The sequence below is a fragment of the Thalassophryne amazonica genome, chromosome 3 (genome assembly GCF_902500255.1).
Source record: "Thalassophryne amazonica chromosome 3, fThaAma1.1, whole genome shotgun sequence".
NCBI classification, from domain to species: domain Eukaryota; kingdom Metazoa; phylum Chordata; class Actinopteri; order Batrachoidiformes; family Batrachoididae; genus Thalassophryne; species Thalassophryne amazonica.
In genome coordinates, this window is record NC_047105.1 from 115,040,748 (window position 1) to 115,054,286 (window position 13,539).

A 13,539-nucleotide genomic window follows, 5' to 3' on the forward strand; every position below is an offset into this window, starting at 1 on the left:
TCAGAGTGGCCTTTTATTGTGGGCAGTCTAAGGCACACCTGTGCACTAATCATGGTGTCTAATCAGCATCTTGGTATGGCACACCTGTGAGGTGGGATGGATTATCTCAGCAAAGGAGAAGTGTTCACTATCACAGATTTAGACTGGTTTGTGAACAATATTTGAGAGAAATGGTGATATTGTGTATGTGGAAAAAGTTTTAGATCTTTGAGTTCATCTCATACAAAATGGGAGCAAAACCAAAAGTGTTGCGTTTATATTTTTGTTGAGTATGTTGAAAATTGCAGACCTCTCTTATCTTTCTAAGTAAGAGAACTTGCACATTCAGAGGCTAACTAAATACTTTTTTACCCCACTGTATATTTTAAAAGTGACAAAAGCGTTGCAGGGCAAATGAATGGTTACAATTATAGCCTTACATTAAGAAGGTACCAGGTTTGCTTCCGACCTGGTCCTTTCTGGGTGGAGTTTGTGTATTCTTTCCATGTTTGTGTGGTTCCCTGCAGGTGCTTTATTCCTCCCACTTCCAAAGATATGCAGGTTAGGTGAACTTGTGACTCTGAACTGAGTGTAGCTGTGAATGTATTTGTCCCTCTATATGTGTTAACAGACTGGCGGCCTGTCCAGGGTGTACACAGTATCTCACTGAATAAAAGCAAAACAAACTTGCTTTTTCTGTTGATCTGGTCAGAGTGTCTGTGTTTGCAGTTGTCCTGGATAACGTCTCAGATCCAGGCTTTCAATGACTGCCATGACCCGACCATCAAAATTCTATCTGTATGTGGCAAAAGTGTTGAACATGTAGAGTTTCTCTTACCTTGGCAGTAACTTTCATGTCTTTGGATCCTTGACTTTTGAAACAAAGACACCTGGGAAGAGCTTACAGAGCTTATGGAGTCGTGAGGTCACTAGACAGAAGTGTTTGGTAATGCTGTTATCCTTACAGGAAATGAATGTCCATGTCTTTTGGGTCCTGGTACTTCCTGTCTTACTGTGTGGTGTGGGACTTGGATGTTAACCAATGACCAAAGGTGATAACGGGATGTCTTTGTCCCAAGGTGTCTTTGTCTTGTCAGAAGATTCTTGGATATGGTTGGAATGACTTTGTGTCAAAGGAGTGGTTACTTAGGGAAACTCAGCTGAGAAGTATTACTTGCATTGTGAGGGAGGGCCAACTTGACATTTTGGCCATGTCTCACATTCCTGTGTGCATGATCCAGCACGTACGTACCTCAGTGTTGAGGACATTAGTGGCTAGATAAGACCAAAGGTATGCCCATGTTTCATTTGGTTGTGCCAGATACATACATTGTTACTTTTGAGAGGTGGGGATGGATTGGCTGTCTGCCTGGACAGTTGCCTTCCAGGACCAGGGAAGGTTCAGTAGTGTGCGGTATGTGGCAACACATGGTACCAGTAGACCAGACCTGAGCTGAATATACAGCTGTATACTACCTCTGTAAAACTCCTACTTCAATGTTTGCTTTGGCATTAAAACAATCACTGACTCACTAATACTCCGTCTCTCCGAGACTATGACCTGCACCTTGTTGTTGTATAAAGTATAATTTTGCCATTGTGAATGTGGAATTATATATAGATGCTACTTTGCAACATTCTGTCATTGTATGTTCTGCCAATGTTGTGTTGTGTTTGTTATCTTATTGTAGTTAGAACAGCATAACAGACGGTAGCCCACACTGACTCTGGTCTGCTGGAGGTTTCTTCTTGTGATCAATAGTCATTGAGGGAGTTTTCCTCACCAATATCACCAAAGTGCTCACTCATGAGTTGTATATAAACTCTAGACCTCACCTATGAGGTGCCATGGTATGATTTTGGTGCTGAATAAACATTTGCACAATTGGACCCCATTTAAGGTTAAAGTTTTGTTTGTTTGTTTTTTTTTTGGGTTTTTTTTGGAAAAAAAAAATTTAGTTCACCTTTTGTGTTTGGATCTTGGTCCAAATCTGGCTCAACCATCTGGCCACAATACAGCTGGACTGCTGTGAAATATGCAGTGAAATTACTGGACATTGTCATGATTTGTCCCTGCTCAGTCCGTGATTGTTATGTTTTTCTGCCAGTCTGTCTTTATTGATTTCTTTTTGTCTACTTTTTTGATAATCTGTTTATTTTGCTTTTGTCACAACTTTTTTTTCTGTTCTCCACTCACTGTTGTCACATGTTGAGTTCCATTCTGATTTAGTTTAGTCTTTGATCCACGGTCTTTGATTTTTGTTTATTATTGCTTTTTTGTCACAGGTTTAATTTGCCACGTTTTTCATTGCAGCTGTTGATTATATTATGTGTTTTACACCCTTGCCACATATCAGTTCCATTCTAGTTTCAGCTTTGGATTTTCTTGTTGCTTTCTTTTCTATTTATCGTCAAGTATTAATCTTTTTGTGTTGAGATTGCATGCATTCTTTGTTTTCTTAGTTCTTCTCGGTCTTGATATTTTAGTATTAGTTTATGGTTATTAGTCATGTCCATGTCCATGACTGCACTCCCTTGTCTACACTCATCTCTGTTCTCGTGTATTCATGCCCATTTTCTTTTGTATCATTGTCTCCCTCTGATCACTGCACTCTCTTGTCCTGCACCTGCACTTCCTCATCTCTGTTGTCCTATGCCCCCATTTTTGTCTGTCATCTCCTCACCCACTTGTCACTGCTCTCTCTTGGCTCACACAGTGTCATCTTTGTTTGTCCACGCCCCTCCTCCTCCAGCTCACCACACCTGTTTCACATCACTGCCTTATTAGCCTGTGTATTTAAAGCCCTTTAAGTTTTGTGTTCTTTGCTTGTTTGTTGATGTTCTATCTCCGTTACAGCTCTCATACCTTAGTTCCTAGCCATAGTTCCTTGTTGCCGACCGTGCTGAGTTTGTCTCGACCTCGTCTTTTGTCTCAGCCTTTGTAACTCTGTTTGCCATGCTCTTGACCTCAGCCTGTATTTTTGACGATACCATTGGTGTTACACCTGCCGTACCGTCGCCTTGCAGGCTGCCTTTTTGGGTACCAGATCCACTGCCAGAATTTTCAATAAAGCTGTTTATAGCCCACCACCTGCTTGTGAGTCTGCATTTTGCTTCCTACCTCCTGCTATGCCCAGCTCCCCTGGGAACCATGGCAGACACAGCTATAAAAGCTATGGCCGTATTATCTGTGTAGTATGCGATGATATGAAACTAATGAAGATGACACTGACGGCTTCTACTAGTTGGAGAAATAGACATTACAAAGGTTTTGGACACAAAAATGACTGACAGTCAGATGTGGGAACAAGTAGTCGGACCTTTGCAATAGTACACATTCATATCAGCAGACTACACAGTAACACATTGGCAAAGCTTCACAGTTGCCTTTTCGGGAAACAGATGAGGTTTGTTATGCAATTCCAATAACTCTTGGAGTATGAGTGGTTAGATGGTCCCTGCCTCCGCTGATACTATACCTGCGGGACTTTCCCAGCAGGCCCTCTGTCCCAGCAGAAAACTGCTCTCCTGTTCCATCTTTATTCCCAAAGTCAGCACTGCAACCAGGAACCGCACAGAAGACATCACCCGCAACTATGATGAATCGCTGCTTTAAAAACTACAACTAAATTGAGTTTATGTTGGTCTGTGGTGATGTTGCACAGGAGACAGCCAGGCAGGATTGGTGGACTGTGGTCCAAACACTGTGCATACTGTGGATCGGACATGTGGGTTAATGTGTTGCCCAGTTCACTGTGGAAACCTTCACTATGATGTCATGTCTTGTCGCTGTCAATGAAAGGCTGACTTTACTGTCACAGGGCTGAAATCAGGTTGGATCCAGTCAGTAATTATCAGTAAACATCAATCTACTTTTAAAAACAGCACAGCATGAATTAATTTGTGGACATATAGCGTTTCAATGATTCAAACATTTAATGTAGTTTTTGGAGTGACAAATATTTAAGCTTTCAACGTATGTGCCTGTAAAATGTCTGTTTTCTTTTGCCAATGGCAGGAAAAAATTTAAAGGGAACAGCTGTGGTTTTATTTACATTGATTGCATGGAAATTTGTGTCGCATTGAAAGCAAGCAGACTCATTACTATTTATGTTGTACCTTTAAAACAGAAATTACAATGTGTTTTATAAGCAGACAGAACATTACAGTGATAGTAAAAATGTACTAAAATGTGTCACATATTAAAGCTGTCATAAAATATAAAACAGATCATAAAAAAATGATGGCATGTGACATATGGAGAATAAACCAGACACATCACACTCTTTTTAAAAACTTGTACAAATGTGGCTTTGGTTGTTGAGAGGAAGCTCAAAAAGCTCACATTATGTTTTCAGCCTTAACTTTCAGTCAGATAATAATCTGAAGTACCTCCCAGTGAACAGAGGGCAAAGTAAGCCATTAAAAACAAAGAAAGCCCTGTTGATTTAATATCTTTATCATTTTACCAGAGTGTAAGTCGCACTGGAGTATAAGTTGCACCTTATTTCTTTATTTAAAACTCCATTTTAACAGCATTTCTCTGGGGGAAATTTAACAATGTTCAGGACCTCAATTCAGTTTAACCTTTATTTAGCCAGGTTAGTCCCACTGAGCTTGAGACCTCTTTGCAAGGGAGACCTGGGGCCTCATGTACAAAGACCTGCATTGACTTTCTGCTAAAACTTGGCGTACGCCAAAACCCTGAATCAGGCGTGAGCACAAATATATTCAGATGTATCAGCGTGTGCGTAGACATGAATCCACACACGTTCTGTTTGTACATTCCACTGAACGTGGAATTTAGCACACACACCAAGCTCCTCCCTGGCCACGCCTCTATCTGAATATGCAAATATATTCAAATAGTTTGTTTGTGTCATGCTGATGGCACCATAAGTGTAGAATATCGTGTGTTTGATGACGCCCATCATTGTCTCAGCGTTATTTTCAGAGACAACGTACAAAAACAGCGAAAGCTGTGGTTGTAGTTTGTGACATTAACATTACACATGCTTTTATTAACAAATACTGAAAAACAGTTGGGGGCTTGTTAAGAAGCTCTCGAGTTCCACCATCAAGAAAAAGAAAACATATTTGAATGCGCATATGCACCAATGTGTCCACACTGTTTTTTGTTAGAAACAATTACACACATAAATGATGTCACCACCAAGCAGCCCCCCCCATTGCACACTATGCAGCCTCCAGCCTGATGCGCATTTGTGCACCACACGATTTGAACATTCATGGAATGAAAATGTTTCCTATTAACAAGAACAAACTCATGTGATGGCGCCTTTATAGCAAAATGTGTGCCGTTACTATCTCTGATTACATTCGGGAAACCGGCTCTCACTGCAAAATGTGCTATAATGTTGGAATGTACCTGGATGAGATTCGGATGACTGTGTTGCACACACCTGGCATGGCTCGGCGCAAGGTTGACTGTCACACGCCTGACCGATCAGCCAGCTCACACTGGAATGCCCATGATGCCAGGACACCCAGCGTAGTCAACACCTGTGTGGGCTCAGACAACCCCTAGCTCCTTGCCGTATTGTGCTCTGGGCCGGCCGCAGTTCTGTGCGCAACTCCAGTAACAGTGGCCTTGGTAATCAAAATCGGTTTATGAGCCAATGATCATCATTTGCAAGTAATCCTTGCATTCCCTGAATACACGCTCATATCAGATTGCACCATTTGCAAGGTTCTTTAACAACACTAACGCAGCCACTGTTAGTGCCATTTCACGCATCACTTTGCGTGTGTTTTTATATCCATCCATATAATTGCAAACATGTGGGTGTGTTAAATTTTCATCAGTGTGTCTCTGATGTGCACATCACTCTGATGACGTCTTGTTTTCACCCTATTAACGGTTCCCAGCATTACCTCCATGTTTCAGATATGGCACAATAGCTGTAGAAACATACGTACACCAGCCAGGATTTTGAGTGACATTTCCACAGTCATTTCAATTTTGATACATCTGAACGTTAGCGTGGAGACAGATGTACGCCACGTTTTTGTGCATAAGCATGCTTTGTACATGAGGCCCCTGGGTAATTATAAAGTTTCCAATTCACCTACCCTGCATGTCCTTAAATGTGTGAGGAAACCCATGCAAACACAGGGAGAACATGCAAACTCCACACAGAAAGGCCAGAGGTGGGAATCGATCCCATGAACTTCTTGCTGTGAAGCACCAGTGCTAACCACTAAGCCATCGTACTGCCATTGTAGCACATGTGCACACCACAACATGTGCTGTTCCTTAACATGATTTTTAATTACTAAAAAATCAAACAAACAAACAAACAAATGGACAAATAAATGTGCAACTGACAACACATTGGATGCTATTTTATGACATTTGAACATCAGAAAATGTGGCATGGGCCTGAATGCAGAAGTGAACTGTAGATTTTTTGCAGAAATTCCTCTGCTTGGGGAAGAAAGAATCTATATCAGCCAACTTGGACACCAGTGGACTTAAACAGTGTAGAGAAAAGTTTTAGGGGGACTGCAAGCCTCTGAACACACCACGGAAACGTGCCAAGAGAAAAGTAAAAGTAGAACTACAGGCACCTGAGAGACCACAAAAAGTAGTAGACCACAAAACCTGTGTTGTTTTCTCTGTGTTATTTTCAGAGACAATGTGCAAAAACAATGAAAGCTGTGGTTAGATCGTCATTCTCTCAGCTTGCTGTAATGTAAAACGGAAATTAAATAAGTACATTTGTTTGTGTAAATGCTGAACTGAGCTGTGCGCACACACTGAAGTAAAAAGATATCAGCTGGTCGGTGGCTGACAGTGGTGTGACATTAAGGAGCCCCCTTCACACATAACACGAAAAACACAGAAACCAGAAGACAATCCGCGAACCAAGACCAAAATGGGGAACCACAACACATTCCACCCGCAGCTGGGAGGAATACAAAATTGCACAGGCATGCATGATACACTGGCGATGGTTCGTGCACAGTGCAAGCAGCTGGAGCATGTGGAACCACATCGCACCGCTGCTGTGGACGGAAAAAATAAAAACAAACACCATTAAAAAACATCGCAATTTATTGAATCCTTCTTATCAAGCGGACAACGCAAGTATGCACCGTCTATTCCTCTGTATATGACCCATGGCCGCAGACGTACAGTCATGACATGACATGAATGAAGCAGTGCTCTCTCATTATGTCTTATTATGTCCAGTCATCCAGCCGGCTATATAAAAAAATTACTACAATCACCGGATACTGATGGAGTGGATATTGGTGTATAATTAGTGAAAATCACTGGGTTGATATAAATAAAATCACTGGGTTGATATAAATAATAAATAAAAGGGGATGCAATACAGAACCCTGCGGTTAAATAACCCTGGTTAAATTTAAAAAAGCTCTGATTAACAGTTGGAAACTTTACCACTGTGGTACAATCGCTTTCTTGTAATGGGAGTGTAAAATGCCTGAAATCAACAAGGAGATAAACATATTGTTTTTAAAAGAGAGAAATTTGAGATGTATAGATGAGGAAGTTTTCATCATCTTTAATTATGGTGGAAAAAAAGCGCCATAACTGAAACAAATGGCGTTTGTTACGGCCAGTGGTAGGCACAGTTCTGATAATCCGATAACCGATAATTATTGAAGATAATGTTTTCATTATCAGATTATCTTTTCAGATAACTTTGAAAACCATTATCGGACTAATTATCTTCTGATAAATTTTTGTCCAATAATTTTCAGTTGAGCACTTACCTGTTAAATGTTTTGTAGCAGATATGTAGTTTTATCCTCTGCAAACAGACGAGAGCTGCTTCTAGAAGAAACCACTCTGTCCTCTGCAGGCAAAGAACTGGCCACCAAAAAAAAACCCTCATTTCTTTTAACCCCATACTGATATGTGGGCAGTATCACCCAAGCCATCCAGAGGCATACATTTTTAACTTATGGTTCAAACTTTAACCAAACTAATTTCAGACAAGTTATTTAAATTAACATCACGTCTGAAGTTTTATGAAGTGAAAATATCAGATATATGTTTTAGTTTTTAAGCAATACGCTAATTTTTAAGGTTTTAGTGTGGACATGCTGTGTCCAGGTGCATTATGGGTATCTCAATACGTTCACAACATGAGAAATGCATTTGACACACTCTGATCAGGCTCCACAGACAACAGCATTAAACTCTAGCGTCTAAAACTCTCATGAATATATTCTCTGGGTTTATAGACATTGTTATTGTGTTTGCGTTTATTAAATTCCACACAACTAAATGTAGCAGACATAGATTATCTGGATTTTTTGTTTTGGCAAGTTTTCAAGGTCTCTACTGCCATCTACTGGCCAGTAGTGTTCATTGGCAGTATTGGCCCTGACCTGGGCTGATATTTTCAATCACTGTACTTGGTTCCAGCTCAAACTGTACCACAGAACCGCATGGTGTAAAAGTTCAGAGTGAACGATTTATGTTCTCACACACATTGTACGTTCAAAAACCACGTCAGACTCGTGTTTCCAGAAGCAAAATGTAAACAAGCTTTTTTTCAAATTTAATTTACAAAAATTCTCGATGAGAGACATCAAAGTTAAAAACAACAACAACAACAAAACATTATAAGACAGATCTGCGGTGTTTGCACATGCACAGTGTGAGAGGTTGGATGTTTGTAGCGCTTCAGCAGCGGGATACCCTCATGTAGGCTGACCAGAATATCAAACAGATTTGATTTTCATCTGAACATACGATCGCTGACCAGGAGGTGGTCGTGAGATGTTAAACGCAGCTCGGTACTCCATGCATACTAAACCATGCAGGACACGCGATTAACCAGAACTCGGTGCAATCCAAAAATTCTCGCATGAATGAAAAATCAGCTGAAAAAGGGCCAAAACTCGCACTGGCACCAGTAGATCATGGCAGTGTTCTATTTATTTTGACACTGTTTATAACAGACGGTTATCTAATTACAACTTGGCTTTTTTTTTTTTTTTTTTTTTTTAGAAAATGCCTTTTTTTACAAATAAAAAAATGGCATATTTTACAAAAGCACATTTATCTGGTAAACACCAACACATGACACACCTCACATTAACGTGTTTGTTTACATAATGTATGAGTCAAACCAATCAGTGTTAGCCGAGGCACATTTTACCCAGAATCCTTTGTGATCTGTCTGTGTTTGTTACAAAACTTCACAATTAGTGCATTATTCAACATTAAAAGATATATGAGGGCTGTCAATAAAGTATAGGTCCTTTTTATTTGTTTCAAAAACTATATGGATTTCATTCATATGTTTTTACGTCAGACATGCTTGAACCCTCATGCGCATGCGTGAGTTTTTCCACGCCTGTCGGTGACGTCATTCGCCTGTGAGCACTCCTTGTGGGAGGAGTCGTCCAGCCCCTCATCGGAATTCCTTTGTCTGAGAAGTTGCTGAGAGACTGGCGCTTTGTTTGATCAAAATTTTTCTAAACCTGTGAGACACATCAAGTGGACACGGTTCGAAAAATTAAGCTGGTTTTCAGTGAAAATTTAACGGCTGATGAGAGATTTTGAGGTGATACTGTCGCTTTAAGGACTTCCCACGGTGCGAGATGTCGTGCCAGCACTCTCAGGCGCTGTCGTCAGCCTGTTTCAAGCTGAAAACCTCCACATTCAGGCTCTATTGATCCAGGACGTTGTGAGAGAACAGAGTAGTTTCAGAAGAAGTCGGTTTCACAGCATTTTATCCGGATATTCCACTGTTAAAGGAGATTTTTTTAATGAAAGACGTGCGGGACGGGTTCCGCGCGCAGGGGTGCGGCGGCACAGGAAAAACACCTCCGTGTTGATAACCATTTGTAAATCCCAGGCGGCTTTTGATGGCTTTCAGTGGAGTGAGTATATGAGAAATTGTTTAACAGCTGGACATGTTCCAACTTGTCCTTAAGGCTTCCAACGGAGGTGTTTTTCCTGTGGCGGAGCGTCGCGGCGGCTGCGAGCCGACGCTGCAATCCGTCTGCACGTCTTTCATTAAAAAAAAATCTGCCTTTAAACAGTGGAATATCCGGATAAAATGCTGAAACCGACGTCTTCTGAAACTTCTCTGTTCTCTCACGACGTCCTGGATCAATAGAGCCTGAAATGTGGAGGTTTTCAGCTTGAAACAGGCTGACGACGGCGCCTGAGAGTGCTGCACGACGTCTCGCACCGTGGGAAGTCCTTAAAGCGACAGTATCACCTCAAAATCTCTCATCAGCCGTTAAAATTGTCACTGAAAACCAGCTTAATTTTTCGAACCGTGTCCACTTCGATGTGTCTCACAGGTTTAGAAAAAATTGTGATCAAACAAAGCGCCAGTCTCTCAGCAACTGCTTAGGCAAAGGAATTCCGACGAGGAGCTGGACGACTCCTCCCACAAGGAGTGCTCACAGGCGAATGACGTCACCGACAGGCGTGGAAAAACTCACGCATGCGCACGAGGGTTCAAGCATGTCTGACGTAAAAACATATGAATGAAATCCATATAGTTTTTGAAAAAAATAAAAAGGACCTATACTTTATTGACAGACCTCGTATGTTATATTTTAACTTTGTACAAATAACAGAATTGGCATTAATGGAGTTATTCTATCAGTATTCATTTTATTTATTTACCAAACCATAACTCAGCATTGCTTTATTTTCCAAGACCTCCCCCGCCTCAGAGCATCATTGTGATTGAGCAGAGTGGTGAGCGTCATAACTCTTCTCAGCTTGCGGCTGTGCTGGAAGCCATGTATTAAACTGGAGCTTCCAGCAGGGGGCAGGATGCTCAAAGACAGAAGTGCTGACTCATTGTTTGGGTCTGTCGTCACTTTTGATGCTTCCAGAAGCGATCATGGTGTTAAAACTCAAAATCAGCTTGTTAGTAGTTGCAAGTGTACTGGAGACAATACTGGAATTTATTGGTTATCTGTGACTTCCGATACATTTTGGGTGGTTTATCGTTTTATCTTATCAAAGATAACTTTTCAGTTATCTGATTATCTGTTATCAAAGTTCATTTTTTGGTTATTTGTGCCACCACTGGTTACGGCATAGTCTGCTGATACACGACTGAAGGTTTGTCGCACCGTTGGCTTGTCCTGCTGGCACGGCTCACAGGACACACGTGCAGCCCGGCCCTGCATGCGTATCCTGTCAGACAGACATGACATTCAGATCGCCTGCTGCATGTCCACATGAACTGATGGTCTGCGCACACTCTCCAGCCCATCGCAATATATGTTTTATGTATTTCCAATTTAGGACAGCAAGTATACATGTGCGTCACAGTGAAAACGTAAGTGTTCTGCACCTGTGACGTCCCAGAACCAGAGATCTCAACAGCTGCTGGCTGTTGGCAGCCGCCACGCCCTCTGTCCAGCGCACAGACAAAATGTCGCTCTGTGATCAGATGAGAGGTGCTTGCCTGCAGGTGGGGAGGTGAACCACATGCACAACACGTGTTGGGGGGGCAACACCTCTGGCATGCCACATGTATACTTTGCAATGCCACAGTTATGGAGGCACTTAGACAAATTTCACAGCCAACTCTAAAGTGGTGACCTGCTCTGTATTTTCTTGCTAACAGCGTGAATATTTCCTAAGTGCTCCGCGAGCAGTATTAGGTGTTCATGTGTGTCACCTGGCAAGTCACCGAGGGCGGACAAGATTCGTCCTGAGTTGCTGAAGTCTCTGGATGTTGTTGGGCTCTCATGGTTGACACGCTTATACAATGTTGCATGGAAGTCAAGAACAGTACCTCTGGATTGGCAGACTCGGATGGTGCTCCCCATCTTTAAAAAAGGGGGAACAGAGTGTGTGTTCCAGTTACAGAGGAATCACACTTCTCAGTCTTTCTGGGAAGCCTATGCCAGGGTACTAAAGAGGAGATTTAGATCATTAGTCGAACCTCAGATTCAGGAGGAGCAATGCGGATTCACTGCAATCCTGTTTCTATGACCAAAGTTGAAGCTGTGACCGCATTCTCTGCGTTACATCAGACCTGTTTCTGGTAGGTGTTGGACTACATCAGGGCTGCACAGTGTCACCAATCCTGTTCATGATATTCATGGATGGGATTTCAAGGTGCAGTCAGGGCTCGGAGGGTATCTAGTTTGCTACCTCAAAGTTGCATCTTCTGCTTTTTGCAGATGACAGCGTTCTGTTGGCTTTATCAGGCAGTGACCTCCAATGCGTGCTAAGCAGGTGTTGAGCGCTGAGAGTGATGCAATTAGAATGGGAATCAGCACCTCCAAATCTGAAGCCATGGTCCTCTGTTGGAAAATGGTGGATTGTGCCCTCTGGGTCAGCGGAGAGTTACTGCCCCAAGTGGAGGAGTTAAGTATCTCAGGGTCTTGTTCATGGTGGGGGTAAGTTGGAGCGTGAGATCGGGAGACGCAATAGGACAGCATCTGAAATCTTACGTATGCTATAACAGACCACTGTGGTGAAGATGTAGCTGAGCCAGAAGGCAAGGCTCTCAATTTACCAGTCGATTTTATGCATAAATGAGGCCCCTCCTGTCTTAAACAGGGGTGGACAACTGCATGAAATAACACTTGACCTGAGGAGTTAACTCGAAAAATGTTTCCTGCTGGCTCTGTGCTGCTGAAATTTCTGATGACTGTAACACCTAATGACCGTGACTTCAAAATAATGAAGGGAACCTTAGCCACAGCCATTAAAAAAAGCTTTTCTTATGTGAGGAAAAAAAATTGATGGGGAACTCTACTGAATCCCAGGTAATGTATGTTTTTCTAAAGGTGTTTGTGACAATGAGGCAAAAACTAAACTTTGTATCCTTCACAGAATACCTGAACTTAATTATGGGGATCTGTTTGGGGAACTCTGGAAATCTGGAATGTGCTGAAGACTTCCAAAAGACTGTGGATTGTGACTTCTGGAGAGGCGGCGGGGGGGTGCTTCTGCTGGATTCCTACTTGGACGCAGACTCGCCAATTCCATTCCATTCCCTGAGACTCTGCATTACATCATTTGAATGTTTTTTGTGCATTTGGCTGTTGCAATCAGTGAACTCTATTTGCATATGATAGCTTAGCTACAACATTTCTCTATTTTCATGTTTGCATGTCTTTGTTGTTCTTTGCTTGTGTGTTATTTTATTATATCCACCAAGGTCTGGTCTGCCTCAAGGAGTTTTTCCTTACTACTGTTACCAATTAGCTTTATCAGGAAAAGGGTACAGTTAGGCCTTACTCTTGTCAAGCACCTTGGGGTGACTTTTGTTGTTATTTAGTGTTGCATAAAAAATTCAAAGTCATTGCATGTTATAGTAACTGTAATTTCTAGCGATGTACGTTATCACTACTATTCATTCTCTGTGACAGTAGTAGTCAAGTACTCTGATTCAGATTCAGTATTTGTCCATACAAAATGTGTTTTCGAATCATCTCTACGAAGAATGTGTTTGTGTGCCTGTTACTTTACATGGAATGAGCTTTGCCCGGTCTAACAGGAACAATATAATGGCTGCAAGGTTAGGTTCTCTCCAACAGACTGTGTGGTGGTGTATCTCACATCAA

The 13,539-nt window shown here is 41.8% G+C and overlaps 1 long non-coding RNA gene across 1 annotated transcript; it reads left to right on the forward strand.

The window, feature by feature from the left end:
• Positions 1-2,448: 2,448 nt before the first annotated feature.
• LOC117508000 lies at positions 2,449-12,388 on the forward strand. The gene is made up of 3 exons (XR_004559935.1): positions 2,449-2,627; positions 10,325-10,329; positions 12,378-12,388. It is a non-coding gene; the product is annotated as an uncharacterized LOC117508000 (long non-coding RNA).
• Positions 12,389-13,539: the final 1,151 nt, after the last annotated feature.